At 32.3% G+C, this 16,985-nt stretch overlaps 1 pseudogene; it reads right to left on the reverse strand.

Moving 5' to 3' along the window:
• The window catches only part of LOC149545596 (disease resistance protein Roq1-like), a 68,042-nt pseudogene that overhangs the window by 28,415 nt on the left and 22,642 nt on the right, over positions 1–16,985 (reverse strand).

A 16,985-nucleotide genomic window follows, 5' to 3' on the forward strand; every position in this document is an offset into this window, starting at 1 on the left:
CCCCCCTCTCTTTCTGCTATCCCCTTCTCTCCTTCTCTCTCATTCTCTCTATCTCTCTCACTCTTTCTATCATACCCCCTAATCTCTCTCTCTCTCTCTCTCTCTCTCTCTCTCACACACACACACACACACACACACACACAGAGTTTCACTTTGTCCTATCCCTTGTCTCTTTTTGTTATCTTGTTCTCTCTCTCTCTCATACACACACATCCCCTCTCTCTCTTTCTCCTATCCCCTCACTGTCTCTCACTCTCACTCTCTTTCTCTCTCTCTCTCTCCCCCTCCCTCCCTCCCTTCCACACATTCTCTCTCTCATATCCCCACTCTCTTTCTCCTATCTCTTAACCTCTCCCTCTCTCTCCCTCTCTCTCTCTCTCTCTCTCACACACACACACACACACACACACACACACACACACACTCATATCCCCTCTCTCTCTTTCTCCTATCCCCTAACATCTCTCTATGTCTCTCTCTCTCACTCTTTCTATCATACCCTATAATTATTCTACCCACCCCATCCTCTTTGTCTCTCTCATTCTCTCTTTTTTCTATCCCACCCCCCTCTCTCTCTCTCCATCCCACCGTCTCTCTCTCTCTCTCTCTCTCTCTCTCTCTCTCTCTCTCATTCTCTTTCTCTTATCCCCCCCTCTCTTTCTACTATCCCATTCTCTCTATATCTCATTCTCTCCATCTTTCTCACTCTTTCTATCATATCCCCTAATCTCTCTCTCTCACCCCCTCTCCCTCTTCCTTGCTCTCTCTCTCTCTCTTCAACCCATCCTCTCTCTCTCTCTCTCATTCTCTCTTTGTCCTATCACCCCTTCTTTCTATCATATATATCCCCTAATCTCTCTCTCTCTCTCTCTCTCTCTCTCTCTCTCTCCCCCATTCACTCTCCATATCTCTTATTTACTCTCCCTCTACGTATCCCCTTCTATCTCTTTATCTACCTTTGTGGAGTAGTAAACTAGAACCCGATTGGGTTATTTGTCCAATGCAATTGGAACTTAATAACCCGATCAGGTTAATAAAAATTTTAAATAAAATAGCATGTCAATAGTTATTATGTTATTTCAATGTGGTTTAGAGCATATTCTATAGTTTTTTACATGTATTTGTGTACCAGGTATGCAAGTTTAAGTTCTTTTGTGCTTCAAAATGCTAAATTTGAAATTTTTCATGTGCCAACATGTTAGTATATTATGATTGAGCATAAAATAATCATATTAGTATCTTATTGTTTATTTGATTCATATTATTGTTTTTAGGATAATTTGCATCTACAATCATGGGAAAGAACAAGAGAGGAACGATTGAAAAATGAGAGGCAACAAAGGTAAAAACAAGGGAGCGTATGAGGAGATTACGTGAAGGTACATCATCAATTGCCTCCAATGTAAGTGATGAAAATATACCTATTGATACTGATGTTGAAAATGCACCTAATTTGACAAATAAAAATGTTCAACATACCCAATTGAAATGATTATGACAAATACACTTATGTCGCCTAATGCCCCTAATGTGACATCTCAAGTTGAAATTATGAATGCACGTGATGTAAGTAATGAAAATATAAAGCATGCGTGTGCATCAACATCTTCTAGAATAATTCGTAGAAAACCAAAGTTTCTAATTGGCATTGATGAAAATATTTTGAACCCTATGCATGATAAAATGTTAGAAATAAATTGTAGGAGAAGTGTTCAAAATATTTGGATTAAAAATTTTGAAAATTTAAATCAAAGTGGAAGATGCCAACTTGTTGTTGAAATGGTTAAAAATCTATAATTTAGAGAGACAGTGAGAATTTTGGGATTAAGAACATTTGAAAATAGTAGTAAAAGAACCATTGTTAGAAATCTCTTTGATGCATACAAATCCATTGGTTCAAAAGCACATACTAAAGATTCTAATACAACTCAATGGGTCCTCGTATCAACCATAATGGGAAAGGAAATGGAAAAAAATCATATGTTAAGCAAAACAAGTAAATCATTAAGGATAAGTAGAACAATGCTAGTCAAAGCCTTAGTGAGGTGAGAGAAAATTGAGAATTCTAATGAGACCTTTTTTTTGTCATTCCAAGGTAGACTCCCATGTAAAGATAAAGTTATTGTTGATGAACTAAGAACATTAATAGAAAAATTTTGGCGTGACAACACAAGGGCTTCACCAAACCAAAAAGATGTTGTCAAAAGATGAATTGGAAAAACAAACTGTGAGCCACATGTGAAACATTTTTTGGATACAACTCAAACACAATTTTATGAAATGTTTCTTCAAAGATTTTCTCAAATTAAAATTAGCCAAAGGTTTTTTGAGATGACAAAACCATTCTACATTAAGATAAATCATACACGAACTGCATGTTGTTGTAGGGTTCATGTTGAGTTTTCTATGCATTATGATGTTTATCATTATATATGTTGTACACTAACAAAATATTGTAGGAATGTGGTCTACAATTACCTCCTAAGTCACTGAGAGAATTTATTGCAAGTGTACCATGCAAACAAGTTGATGGGTGCATCTAGTATAAGACCATGTGTTTGAAAAGTTTTTGCCCTCAATAATGTGGTTTGCAAAAGTTGCATAGATGCCTACATCTAGATAGAACACATGAAATTGGTAAGGCACTAGTTTCTCTTGGAAAATAAAAATTAGTTATATATGATGTTAAAGATGGAAAATAATTAAAGAGGTGTGAATTAGTGAAAAGTGATGTATGTGTAGCTGATTTTATGAATTTTTTTCAAGAGAAAATAGTTTATGACTACATAGGTCATACACATAGAGCTAGATGGTTAGATGAGCAATTCAAGTTGTGTAAGGATACTTTTCCCTTGGGTACAATTGTGTCAGTTGTTGACTTCACTGAAAAATATACACTAAAACCTCAAAATGAAGTGCAACCAATGTATTACAACTCTATACAAGTGTCAATTTTTGTACACATAACATTTATTCATGCACATGATAGCACAAAGGATGATAGAAAAATATTAAGAGAGTATCACTTCTATATTAACAATGATCAAACTCATTCATCAGAGTTTGTGCAAGGATGTTTTAGAGTCTACTATGACAAATTGAGGGAAAGAGATGAAAGATACAATCAACACATTATATGTTTAGACAATTGCACTACACAATTCAAGAATGAAGGATGTTCTATAAGTTGAGTAGGATGCATGTGATAAGTAGAGTGCAATATTTTTGGAATTTCATTGAGGCAAGACATGGAAAGGGAGAGCATGATGGTACTAGAGCATGTGTGAAAAGAGCCCTTAGTAGAGAGGAATTCAAGTATAAAGGTGACACAATATTAGAAAGTGTTGAAGCAATTAACCAAGGATGCAATTCTATGATGAGACTAGGTAATATAGGTAAGTCTATGATTTTTAGATATTTATAGTTGATACATGAACTTAACATTGAAAATTTTCAAGATTGTTGTAGACTTACTGGATCAAGTGAGATGCATTCATTTTGAATTTCAAATGCAGCGTCACTAGCTATTCATACTAGAAAGCTTGCATATTGTTGCTCATCATGTATGCATCAATTATGGAATGAATGTGAATCAAAAGAGTGGGTTGACCAATGATCTTGTAGACCTTTGTATCCAATAGATTCACATCAACTTCGCACAACTCTACAACTCAACCAGGTTGAAGCATCAATAGATTTTGACTATGTATATAACCTAGTTGAACCAAGTACTAAGTTATAAATTTAATACTTGGTTAAAATAGATTACTTTCATTTTTTCCATTAACTTATCCTTCTATATAATGTAGGTCATGTATATGTAGTTATTGCATATGAAAATAATGATGAAGGAAAATATTAATTTCTATGTCAATGTATTGAGCCCAAAAAGAAATTGATAGCTATAGTCATTGATGGTGAGGATATTGAGTACCCAATAGGATCAATTGTTGTGACAGGCACATGGCTTAGAAGGTAGTTTATTTTTGTCCCTACCATGAATATTTATTGAAGTCAATTTTTCATGTATAATGTATTGAAATTTTGACTTCAAATTGTCTTTACAATTTTATGCAGGTACCCTATCAAGAATTCTACCATGTGATTATTTGAATATTTTGAGACACAGACATATTCTTCATTACTCTAACCTTATTGTTGCAACAAATATTCAATTGATACCATATCATGGTAGGCATCTTAACAAGAAGTTGTGGAAAGTATGTGAATCTAATCACAAGGCAATAATTGATACAATAAGGGTTAGAGTTGATCTAGAAGCTTCCCTTGATTGATTGTGTGCTATATAGCTAAATCATTCTACATATGGTAGAACAATTTTGAAAATTTTGTATATATGTTATGTGAAATATTGCGACTCTATAGTAATTTGCATATGTAGATGCCAAATTTTGTATATAAAAAAGAGAAGACATGTAACATGTGCATATTTGTATGCCATATTTTGTATAAAAATCTGATAAGAGATGTCACATGTGCATATTTAGATGCCAACTTTTGTATATAAAAAGGAGAAGACATGTAACATGTGCATATTTGTATGCCATATTTTGTATAAAAATCTGATAAGAAATGTTACATGTGCATATTTAGATGCCAAATTTTGTATATAAAAAGGAGAAGACATGTAACATGTGCATATTTGTATGCCACAAAAAAAATATGATAAGAGATGTCACATGTGCATATTTAGATGCCAAATTTTGTATTCAAAAAATAGAAGACATGTAACATGTGCATATGTGTATGCCATATTTTGTATAAAAATTCGATAAGAGATGTCACATGTGCATATTTATATGCCAAATTTTGTATATTAAAAAGAGAAAACATGTAACATGCTCATATTTGTATGCCATATATTCTTTTTTTATGGGTGTGATGATATCCTTAAAAAATATTTAATTATCTTCAACTTATATGGGTTTAGATGGTTGTCCTCTTGCATTTTTCTTCCAAATTTACCAAAACACTAGGAAAATAAATTATAGATTTGGATACCCATTTGGCTTCTCTACAACATATGCAAAAATTGGATGTGATTGTTTTAGTTTGTGTCCTTACTGTCACACTATGTCACCCATTTAAGGCTTAAAATAACCCTTTGATTGGCACAAGGAATGATGATGATGTCATCATGAGGTCAATAGGGTCCACAAAGAGTTAGGGTTAGGTTTCTACCATAGGTAAGGTTTGCGATTAAGTATAAGGTAGGGTCAATTTGCAACATTTTACAAAAATTGTATAAGTTGCTCAAGCAACTTTGCAACTTTTGAGCAATTTTTGCTCTTGACATCTTTTAGTCAAATGGGTCTTGATGAGGCTAATTATTGCCTCTATTTTATGTTAATTTTAAATAATCTATTTTAATACTACCAAGACATTTGTGAACTAATGATTAGTCAAACTTATGATTAAGTCTAGATAGAACCATTAACCCATGGGTATATAGTATGTCATATTTTGCCAATATTATACATATAATGTAGTATTTCATATAACCATCAGAATGTGTGTTCTAATATTTTGATTTAATTTGATTGTGCTTATTTGCATATATTTCTGTCTCATAACTAACTTGTTAGGGAGAAGTTGGAGTATGGTCGAAAACATTCAAGAAGGAACGTTAAGGCCCAACTATGGTGGAAGAACCATAACAATACCATGAGACATGACTGCTACAAAGGAGGAGTTGTTATTTTAGGAATACAGGGATGAAGTGCTACTATGTTCCCTTTGGATTTATTATTGTATTGAATTGGTTATCCAGATTTTATTGCTTCTACCGGGAGTTGTTATATTTTCTTCTTCTTATATGGCAGATTTGTAGTCAGTTTGTTTTCTTTCTTGTTTTAGAATAAGTATCAATCCTCTATTTATAGGGATTGAATCGATAGTTTTTGGAGGTTAGAGAAAATTTTATGAACAAAAAAACAATGTTGACTCTCGTAGTGAATTATTTGATAGTTTTATATATTGTTCTTATGTAAGGAGTTTTGGAATATAATGAAGTAATTCTTGATTTACATTTTGTGTTAGTAAATTAGCAAAAGCCAACCAAGGGGACCCACTTGGGAGGTTTCTTAGACTAGAGTAGTGTAGATTTACTTCCAACATTTCCAATATTTCTAGTAGAAGTTATAAGTTTTTTCCTGTAACATCTTACTTTATGAATGTTCTTGCAGCCTCTACAAGAGAAATTATAGTGGGTGGTCTGAGTTGAAATATAAGTTAGCATTTAATTGTATTTCCATAATTCATTTCACTAAAGAGTTAAGTGTGTTACTTTCCTACAACACTAGTGTAGATTCTTTCTTTGCATTTTAATTTCCTGCAACATAAGCATAATGTATCCTTAAGAAACCTAGTGCATATACTGTGCCGACCATTTTGAGTATATGTCCCTGGGTTTACAAATTAAATGCTCCTCATAGTGGGGGAAGTAATCCTTAGATTGAATATACTATTCCTAAGTAAGGCCTTGGGCATGATTATCACACCTATTGTGAGGTGGATCAAGTCCATCTAGGACTATTCTAGGATGTTAGTTAAGATTCCTAAGATGTATTAAGTAACCTAATGCCTCAGTTTCCCATCCTTAACAACTTTAAACCTATTCAATAACTTTTCACTCATTGAGCAACTTTTGACCAACTGAGGACCTAATCAACAATTTTGGCTTTTCCTAGAAATCCATGGCTGCTCCATTGGCTTAGGTTTGTTGGGTGTAGGCTAGGATCAACCTCGTCTCAGCCACAACATCCCTCCAATGGTATTAACTGCATTGAACATAAGTGCCCCTAAGGGTCTCTAAGCACCATCAGGTTGCGATCTTTGATTAGGCATTTCTCTGAGCTCATGCAAAGTATTGATGAATTGTTAGGTGCTACAAGATCATGTTATCTAGGCCCATAAAAGACTATCTCATTTTTTAGAGATAAAACTTTGTTTGGATTTGGCAACCATATCTCAGCTATTGCCAAAAGTTGCAATGTTGCTTAGTTAAAATGAGCAAGGTTGTGTATACTTCAAACCATTGGTCCTAGGATTGAATTCTCTACTCTATTAGCTTTGGTTGGTTAGGTTTAGGTTAGGACCAACCTCATTTTAGCCACAACGTCCCTGTGATGGTATAAACCACACTGAATGGAAGTGTTCCTAAGGGTCTCTATGCTTTATCGAGTTGCGATCTTTGACACAAATATAAAAGCATGACATATTTTTAATTTTCACGTCTTATTACATCAAAATAAGTACATATGATTACATGTTATAGTGAATTTAATAAACATGTTACATTTTCTATGTAAAATAATGAACATTCATCTATTTGATTAATTGCAAGAAAGTAAGGTGTAACACAAGTTTGTATGCACACATTGAACAAGTTGGATGGAAATTTAAGTTTAATGTATATCAAAATGAACAATATATTATGTCATATCAATCATATAGTTACAAAATAATGTTATGTCTCATCAGTACAATACAAAAGTCGAATACTTGACAAATTTTGAATGTGTACAATAGAAATGTCAAAAGTGCAGAATACAAATATTGAATATATACAATACAAAAGTTGAATACCCAACAAATGTCAAATGTGTACAATATAAATGTCGAATGTGCATAATACAAATCTCAAATATATATAATAAAAAATTTGAATATATGTCAATGTCATGTGATGACCCCAACTTCATATGTATATCATTATCAATATCTATGACTGTGTTGAATCATCAAAATTGAGCATCTTTGATGTAGTTTGTGGCTTGCCAAGTGCCTGTAGAAGAAAAATTAAAATACACTATCAAATATCTTATGTATAATTAATATGAAAATAACTAGAAATCAGATGTGGATAGTTAAGTTGTTCATTACCTCATCCCTTTGTCCCATAGTTGGACTGAATGATAGTGGTAATGAGCTCCTTCGTCGATGGGTGGCTCTCCTCACCAAATGATGAGGTAGAGTGACAATGGGAGACACAACTACCGATGAATCAATTCTCATGGGAGGCACAACTAGTATGATTAGTGATACAATGTTAGCATAATAGAGTGGCATTAGGGATTACAAATGGAGTTAAAAAATAAAAAATGTATTGCAGCCTGAGCTAGATCTCTTGTGCTAGCAGGAGGTACATGCACTGATGAATCAATGCTACTATGAGGCACAACCTATATGAAAAGCAAAAAAATATTAGCATTATAGAGTGGCATTAGGGATTACAAATAGAGTTAAAAAAATAATAATGTACTACAACCTAAGCTAGATCTCTAGTGTTAGTAGGAGGTACAAGCACTGATGAATCAATGTTGCTATGAGGCACAACCTATATGGTAAGCACTAAAATGTTAAAATTGTAGAGTAGGCATTAGAGATTTATATCACACACACACACACACACACACACACACACAAGCAATCCAAATTGAGATCACAAAAGGGCTTCAACTATGACTCTACATACATACCTCTGGCCTCTATTGTGTTTGACCTTGTCTTTGATACTCAGGACTCCTAACAAAATGAAAGGAAAGGATTTGCATGAGGTCTCAAAAACTATTGTAATAGGTAAAAGATATATAACACATGTTAATAAGATAAATTATTATAAAATTGAAGAAAAAAAACATGTACTCATTTGTAAATGCAACTGTTTAATATGTATATAGAACAGATGTGTACTATAATCTAAAATTTATGAGAAGGAAAATATGAAATTTTACCTCTTCCATTGCCTCAACATCAACAGTCTCAAGAGCATTCATCAACTCTACAGAACTAAATTGTTTCTACATATATTCAACAAACAAGTCAACACATATTTATCAATATTGAGTACATTTATATACATTCATTCCTATTACATTTCAAAATATAAACTTGACTTGTATTTAATACCTTTTTTTGTTTTGGTGTTCTTGCTGATTTCTTTCCCTTTCCTCTAGGCCTTGAGCTATGTGGAGTACCCTAAAGAAAAAACATATATAACATAAGAGGAATCAATAAGACACATCATGAGTTCAACTTAAATTGTAAACTTGATAGGTGTTTAAGCTATGATACCACATAGGTCTCAAGGCCAAAGTTAATGGCAAAAAGTGTGACATCATTAATTTGAGCATTTTCAGCCCCTGATAAGCGCTATAAAATAGTAAAGAGTATTGTTATAAATATGAGATAATTTTGTAAATGGAAAGAATGCACAATAACAACAACAAGATCATAGGAGGGAAAGAAGACAAAAGGAATTGAAGGACGATATTGGAAGGATATTATAAGGCTTAGAAATTAAAAACAAAGAGACTGAGAAGGAAAAGAGAGATGCAAATAAAAATTTGGCACCTTGTCAAGAAATAAAAGTGGAGATTCATAATCTCCACACTCCTGCAAGACACCCTATGTGATATGGAGGTTCTTCGATGTAGATGGGTATATGGAGGATGAACTCACATGAGGTTCATTAGATGGATTTTGGGTATGCTAGGAGCAACATATGTGGATGGGAATTAGATAGATTTGATGAATTTGGGAGGGTTTCAATGATGGTAGGAGATGGAAAGGTATTATTGTACTTTTAAGAATACCAATTAAGAAATAATATTTCAAATCCAATGTATTATTTTACTTTTAAGAATATTTAAAAAACTTTACCTCAGGTGTTCTTTCTCTTATCCTCACACCTCTAGCAAACTGAGTACTATGCAGTGTTCTCGTACCACTTGCTACACCCTGCATTGCATATTGTTTGAACATATTAATATAAAGGTCTCTATAAATTTTTATTTTTTTACTTTTATGAAATTTCTAGGTGATTAAATAATATCATTTCAAAACTAATGAGGTTCATTAGATGGGATTTGGGTAATGCTAGGAGCAAGAGATGTGGATGTGAATTGGATGGATTTGATGAATGAGAGGGTTCCAATGATGGTAGGAGATGGAAGAGGGTCTATAAGTGGGTTGTTAGTGTCATACCAATTAAGAAACAATATTTAAAATCCAATGTATTATTGTACTTTTAAGAATATTTTAGAAACTTTAGCTCAGGTGTTCTTGCTCCTAGCCTCACACCTCTAGCAGAATGAGAACTATGCGGTATTCTCATACTACTTTCTGCAACTTGCATTGCATATTATTTGAATATATCAATCTAAAGTTCTCTATAAAATTGAAAAAAAAATTACTTTTATGATATTTGTAGGTGATTAAATAATATCATGTCAAAACTAATGAGGTTTAGTAGATGGGGTTTGGGTAATGCTAGGAGCAAGAGATGTTGATGGGAATTGGATGGATTTGATGAATGGGATGGTTTCAATGATGGTAGGATATGGAAGAGGATATATAAGTGGGTTGTTAGTGTCATACCAATTAAGAAACAATATTTTAAAGCCAATGTATTATTGTACTTTTAAGAATATTTAAAAAACTTTACCTCAGGTATTCTTGCTCCTAGCCTCACACCTCTTACAGAATAAGTACTTTGTGGTGTTCTCATACTACTTGATGCACCCTACATTGCATATTGTTCATATATCAATATGGAGTGATCTATAAAATATATTTTTTTAACTTTTATGATATTTAGGTGATTAAATAATATCATGTCAAAACTCAAACAAACAAACAAAAAAAATGTGTCCCCTGTCCATTGAAGACCATTTCCATCAAATCATCTGTGAGTATGAAATCCCCACCTCTGTATGAATAACAAGTATGCCTACAATGTACACATGGATGAGATGACACTCCATCCTAAGACACATCTATATCTATCCCATCACACATGTGCTGACAGCTAAAACAAAATTGTTGATTGGGCCCCGAAGACTATAATGATGCACATGATGATGATGCATGTGAAACAAGTGATGATGATACTGGTGGTGTAGGTGACATAAGAAGAGATGACACTAGTGGTGCAGGTGATACAAGTGAAGATGAAATTGGTGGTGTAGGTGATGCTAATGGTGTAGTGCCTGCCCCTAGTTTACATTTTTTTGCTATCATTGTCGAACTCTTTTAGGCTAGTTTTATGTTTGATGATTAGTGGCATTGTTTTAAGATAATCAGATATTGTTTCAGATTCAGTTGATATATGATGAGATTACTTGGTACTCTATACTTCATGTATGCATGATGATTATCACATAATTTTTTTTTAGTTATTGATGATGTTTAGTTAGATGGAGTATCATATGTGTTTTCTTATGGATACTTACCCCATACTGCATGTGTATGGTGTGTGTATGTTTTTTTTATGTATGACATTTTTAATGTGGTTAAGGAAGGGAGTCATAGTCACCTGCTAGTCGGGATCTACAAGATGCACCACTTCCTGCCATTGCCTGTTTACCTTAGTATATATTGTGTTTGTACAGGCATGGATTTTATGCAGGTTGTAGGTACCAGGTATCAACTTCTCTGAATTGCCAGGATGAGCATTACCTATCACATTATCTCAATGGTAAGAGGGAGATAAATTCTTCAGTCCAAATACTAAACCTTTAAGCCATTTGTCCTTAAAATTAGGACAAGTATCTGAGTTCACTACCTTCCGAATGTATTGAATGATGTTAATTAGTGATAATAATGCTTTAGTTTGATCTTGTATGTGTTTTTTTCTATGATAGATTTTCTTATTTTTGTTTTATGAGTATTTGGTAAATTTTCTATTAATTAAGTCTAATTAAAAGATTAAATTAATGATTAAATTTAATAGGAAATTATCATGATATTTTAATTATTTAATTAATTGGGAAATTAATTAAATAAAAAGAATTAAATTTGAAGATAAACGATATAAGAATAATTTTAGAATGTGATGATATTTATTTAATTTAATAATAGTATATATAGAGTTCATTTTTAAATAAATGCTAAATAATAATATTATTTAAGTTAATAAATAGTTTATCAAATTAACATTTCAAAAATAAATTTTAAAAAAGTGAAAAAGATATTAATTTATTAAAAGTTTTAAGATTGCATAAAGTGTGCATGAGATTAAAATGTAATAACTTAATTAAAAGGATAAGTGAAGTGAAATTAAATAAAGTTATTTTATAATTCAATAAACTTGCATGAAAAAGGTAAAGTTATAGTTCTAATTTTGGTGTTTTATATTTATTTAATTTAATAATAATTTATTTAGGAGTTCTATTTTAAGTAATAAACTCTAAATAATATTGTTAGTTAAATATATTGATCAGTAAGAGGCCGAAGCTAAGATTCATTATTATGTATTATGATTAATTATTATTATTATTTATTAAGCAAGTGTGATTCGAACCCAAGACCTCTTCGATAAGAGGCTCACAATTTATCTTTGTGTTATAGACTCTTGCTTGAATTAATAAATATATTATTAAAGCGTCTCATGATTTAATAAGAGAGAGAGAAAATAATTTAATGAAGTTTATTTTAATTAAATTGCATAAAGCTTATGCATGAAATTAAAATATAATAAATAAATTAAAGAGAGAGTAAACAATTATTTAATAAAGTTTATTTTAATTAAATTGCATAAAGTGTATGCATGAAATTAAAAGATAATAAATTAAATAAAGTGACAAAACTTATTAATTTAATAAAGATATTTTAATATCTAAAAGTTTGTGCATGAAGAGGTAAAAGATAACAAGTAATAAACAATATTTGATCAGTGAGTTCCCTCCCATGATTGCACAATTAGAGCCCCAAATTAAGGGAGGAATCTTTATCAAAGATTGCATGATTGCACAATAAGGGCCCCAAATTAAGGGATAACTCTTTATCAGAGATCTAGAGCTCATTATGCAATTACACAGGTTTTGGAGGCGTAATTTCAAAGAGGAAAGTTTTCAGAGAAAGGGGATTGTTTTGCATGCTTCATGTGATTGTTGTTTTAGCATTAGATCGAAGTAGGATCTCATGGTTTATTTGTACAGTGGTTTTCCATCCTTTGAATTCATGTCTTCTCCGTGTTTGTTGTGTTTTTGCTTTCAGAATTCTTCTGTATTGAGACCCTTGTTTTGCATATTTATTGTTCTTCATTTTTGAGAACTTTTGTAAGCAATTTAATGATTGAAAACCTTGTGTTGGATTTGGTTGTTCATCATTCTTAGGAAACATCTGTATACAAATTAGAAACTAGAAAATCCTCGTGTTAAGATTTATTATTCTTTGTTCTTGAATACATCTATGAAAGAGTTAAATTGAAACCCTTATTGTTGAATTGAGGTTTTGTATATGGAATAGTTAAATCAGGTTTTGGTATCTAAAAAGAAAACAAATTTCATTTTACAAAATTTGACTGGTTGGTTCAGATTTCTATATTAAGGCTATTTTTAGAAAGTCTCTATTCTTAGCAAGTTTCTATTTTTAGAAAGTTTCTATTTTTAGTAGGTTTCCATTTCTAGAAAGTCTCTATTTTTAGTAGGTTTCTATTTTTAGCAAGCTTATATTTTTAGCGAGTTTCTATTTTTAGAAAGTCTCTATTTTTAGCAGGTTTCTATTTTGGAAAAGTTTTTATTTTTAGCAGGTTTCCATTTTAAAAAAGTTTTTATTTTTAAATAGGTTTCTATTTTTGGAAAGTCTATGTTTTTAATAGGTTTCCATTTTGGAAATTTTATATTCTTAGTAGGTTTCTATTTTTGAAAGTTTATATTTTTAGCAGGTTTCCTTTTTGGGAAAGTGTTTCCTAAGTTTAATTAAATCAAGATTATTATGGTAATAGTTGATAATAATAATAATTATTAATTTTAATAAGCATTGTTAAAATTTGAAATTTAATTATTTGAAAATTTGATTTATTACTTTATTTTTTAAATATAATTCTAAAGTAAATTAAAAATCAAAGAAATTAATTGGGAAAATTAATGTTTTCTTTTATAAACTTGGATGTGTTTATATGGTTTAGATATATGAAAATGGTTTGTAATACTAAGAAAATTTTATTATTCGAAAACCTTAGTAATTATAATACTTTGAGAAAATCAAAATTGAAACCTTACTATTAACTCAACAATGTGTTTTTAAATCAAACCAAACTATGAAGCCTACACTTTTTTATTTGTATGTTGTCTATGTTTTGGGTTTGAGTTGAGTAGAGTGTTGACCAGTTTTAGGATGTTACTAGAGGCTTGGGAGTTCAATGTTTGTGAGGTTATGATGATTTGATTTCGATCTTTTATACTCAACCATAGTAATGTGTCTGGTATGCTCTATGAGATGTTTTGATGCATTGATTGTTATTTCTTTCCAGTATTCTCTTATGAAATTGAGGTCAAATGTATGACATTCTTGACTTAACCTTTTTTGAGTCCTTGATCAATTATATTTGGGTTTCTTTCCAATCACTTTGACAAGACTAAGTTGTTTGTTTTGTTCTTGGTGATATCACATTATGACATATTTGAATGAACCATTTTGAGTCTTCGATCAGTATTTTTGGGATGCTTTCCAATTGCTCTTAGAGAACTAATGTGATTATTGTGAATTATCTTTTGATTCTTTCCAGTCACTTTTATAAGACTGAGGTGATTTTATATGATTATTGATTTGTGCTTTTATGAGCTTAGGGTAGGTAATCTATATGTAATGTCAAGAAGTGGCTTGCAATAGAGGTCGAGGCCCTAAGTGGCTGCTAGGGTAACCCATTGTAAGTTGTTTAATAAGTGAAAACACTATACTAAATGAGAGTAAAATGAACCTAATAAGAGTCTTTGTATGTTCTTGTCCATGCCTCAAGTGCTAGTATAGACTAGGATGGGAGTAGAGAGAATGCTCGGTTGTGATGTTGCATTTGTAGTATGCCTTGTTAGTATGAGAGGTTACTAGTGGCTGTATAGGGATCACTAAGGGGCTGAGGTCCTGAGAGGTTGCCAGGGTAACTCTAGCATGATTTTTGTGATGACACTTGCCCAATTATATAGTAGGTTTCATATGTGTCTTGTGTTCCTCTAGGTATAGATGTCAATTTATCTTGGAACCGTTGGGTTAGAATACTTCTAGGATTTTTTGGACTTAGAGAATACTTTTGATATTTGGTTTGATAACCTGTTTGACACTTGAGACTATCTCCTCAGTGTGGTGGGAGTGGACCATTTAGGTTCCACATGGTCGGGTGGTAGTTCTTTTCACTCTTACCATTGAGATCCATCCCTAGTCACCATGGTTGGAGCTTCCTTGTCTGCATTTCCTTTAATTCTATCTTTGTATCATTATGATGGATGGTTGTACCTTATGATGGATGTTTATATCTTTTATGATGGATGGTTTCATTATTATATTGTAATTTGTATCATGGATCCAAGGAGGATGATGTAATTCTATTTTTATATATGTATATTCTTTTAGCCTTTCATATCCTGTGACATGTATAGTAGATGATTGAGCATTCTGAATTTTATTGCCAACTGGCATTCAAAACAAATGTATATTATTTAAATGGACTTTGGACTTTTAATTATTATTTCATGTGGATGTGTTTTTTATTAGACTTAGTATTAATTAAAATTTAAATGTGGCTCAACGTCTTGGGATTCTCAAGGAATGTAACATGTTATGTATACTTATAATTGATTGTATGTTGTTGCTTTCTCTACTTTATGTCTAACGTGTATGTTATTCTTTCTTTAAAAAAATGTTGGAAAACTTAGTAAAACTTTAGGTTAATTCTTTTGGATCCCTTGGCAGGGTGTTACAGATGGAGCTATTATAGGCTGTGTTGACCAAGGTGCCATAAGTGATGATGATGGAGCTATCACATGCTATGATAAACCTAGTGTCATAGGTGATGGTGATGGAGCTATCACATGCTTTGATGACCCTAAAGGTGCATCTGATGATGGTCAGGGTGCCATAGGTAAACCACCTAACTGTGAGCCATGTTGAACGATGCCAATGATATAGCTCCATGAAGATTCTGTAAATCAATAGACTCCTTTACAATTGATGTGAGCACAACACGAGGCATGGTTTTTGTGTTGTACATCTCTTCTCATGTTGCGGTACCACCCTATGAGCCCCAGGTCTATCCTACATAGAGCCTCTCCCTCTACCCTAGAACTGATGGATGTTAAAGTAATTTGGATTCTTGCCAAGGATAAACTCACAATATAGCTTTCTCAAAAAATATAGAGGCACCTCATTATTATTACATGGTGGCAGGTCAAATAACATATACCACCTATCCCGAAAACATGATCTCATCCTAGCATGAGTGCCCAATGAATAGGAAAAGTTTTGGTTGTTTCTAGATATAGGATCGGTGAAAAGAGAACATATGATACCTTTCTTTATGTCTTTATCTTTCACCTGCTAATATGATAACCCATTGACATAAAATACACGACACCTATCCCTCTATGTACCCCATTTTGTAACCTCCCTAGGTACATCATTTGCATTTTGGGCCATTTGTTCAAGTGTATTTGCTAGGGTTGAGTGGTGATCAAGTGTAGATGACCACAACCTATTGACCATTTGGGTAATGTTAGCACTATTTTGTGAGAAGTGGTTTATGAGTTCCTCTTGTGTAGTAGTTAAATTAGGTAATTGTATACATGGAGGTTTTACAGGAGGCAATGGTTGTTGAACGAGAACATTGAGTGGAGGGTTTTGTGGTTGTGTCACTACATGTAGAGGGTTTTGTGGTTGTGTCACAACTGGGGGAGTGTTTCATGGTTGTATTGTGATAGGTGGAGGGTTTGACTATGTAGGAGGTGGTCTTTCTTCTCTCCCTTATTTTCTTGGATTTCTTGATGCATCTATATTAAAAAGAACTGAAAACAATTACAAAACTTATAAATTACAAAGCCAAATTATAAAATGTGATAAAAAAATACATAATGACGAATAGAATGAAGACGTACCTTGTTTGTGGGGTGCCATGGATCGAGATACAATCAAAATTTTTATTTTATTTTATGGTAAACCCAATTAGGTTTTGTTGGTCTCCTTCGCAATTC

The sequence above is a fragment of the Cupressus sempervirens genome, chromosome 7, assembly GCF_028749045.1.
Source record: "Cupressus sempervirens isolate cs-2001-9-10 chromosome 7, ASM2874904v1, whole genome shotgun sequence".
NCBI classification, from domain to species: Eukaryota; Viridiplantae; Streptophyta; class Pinopsida; order Cupressales; family Cupressaceae; genus Cupressus; species Cupressus sempervirens.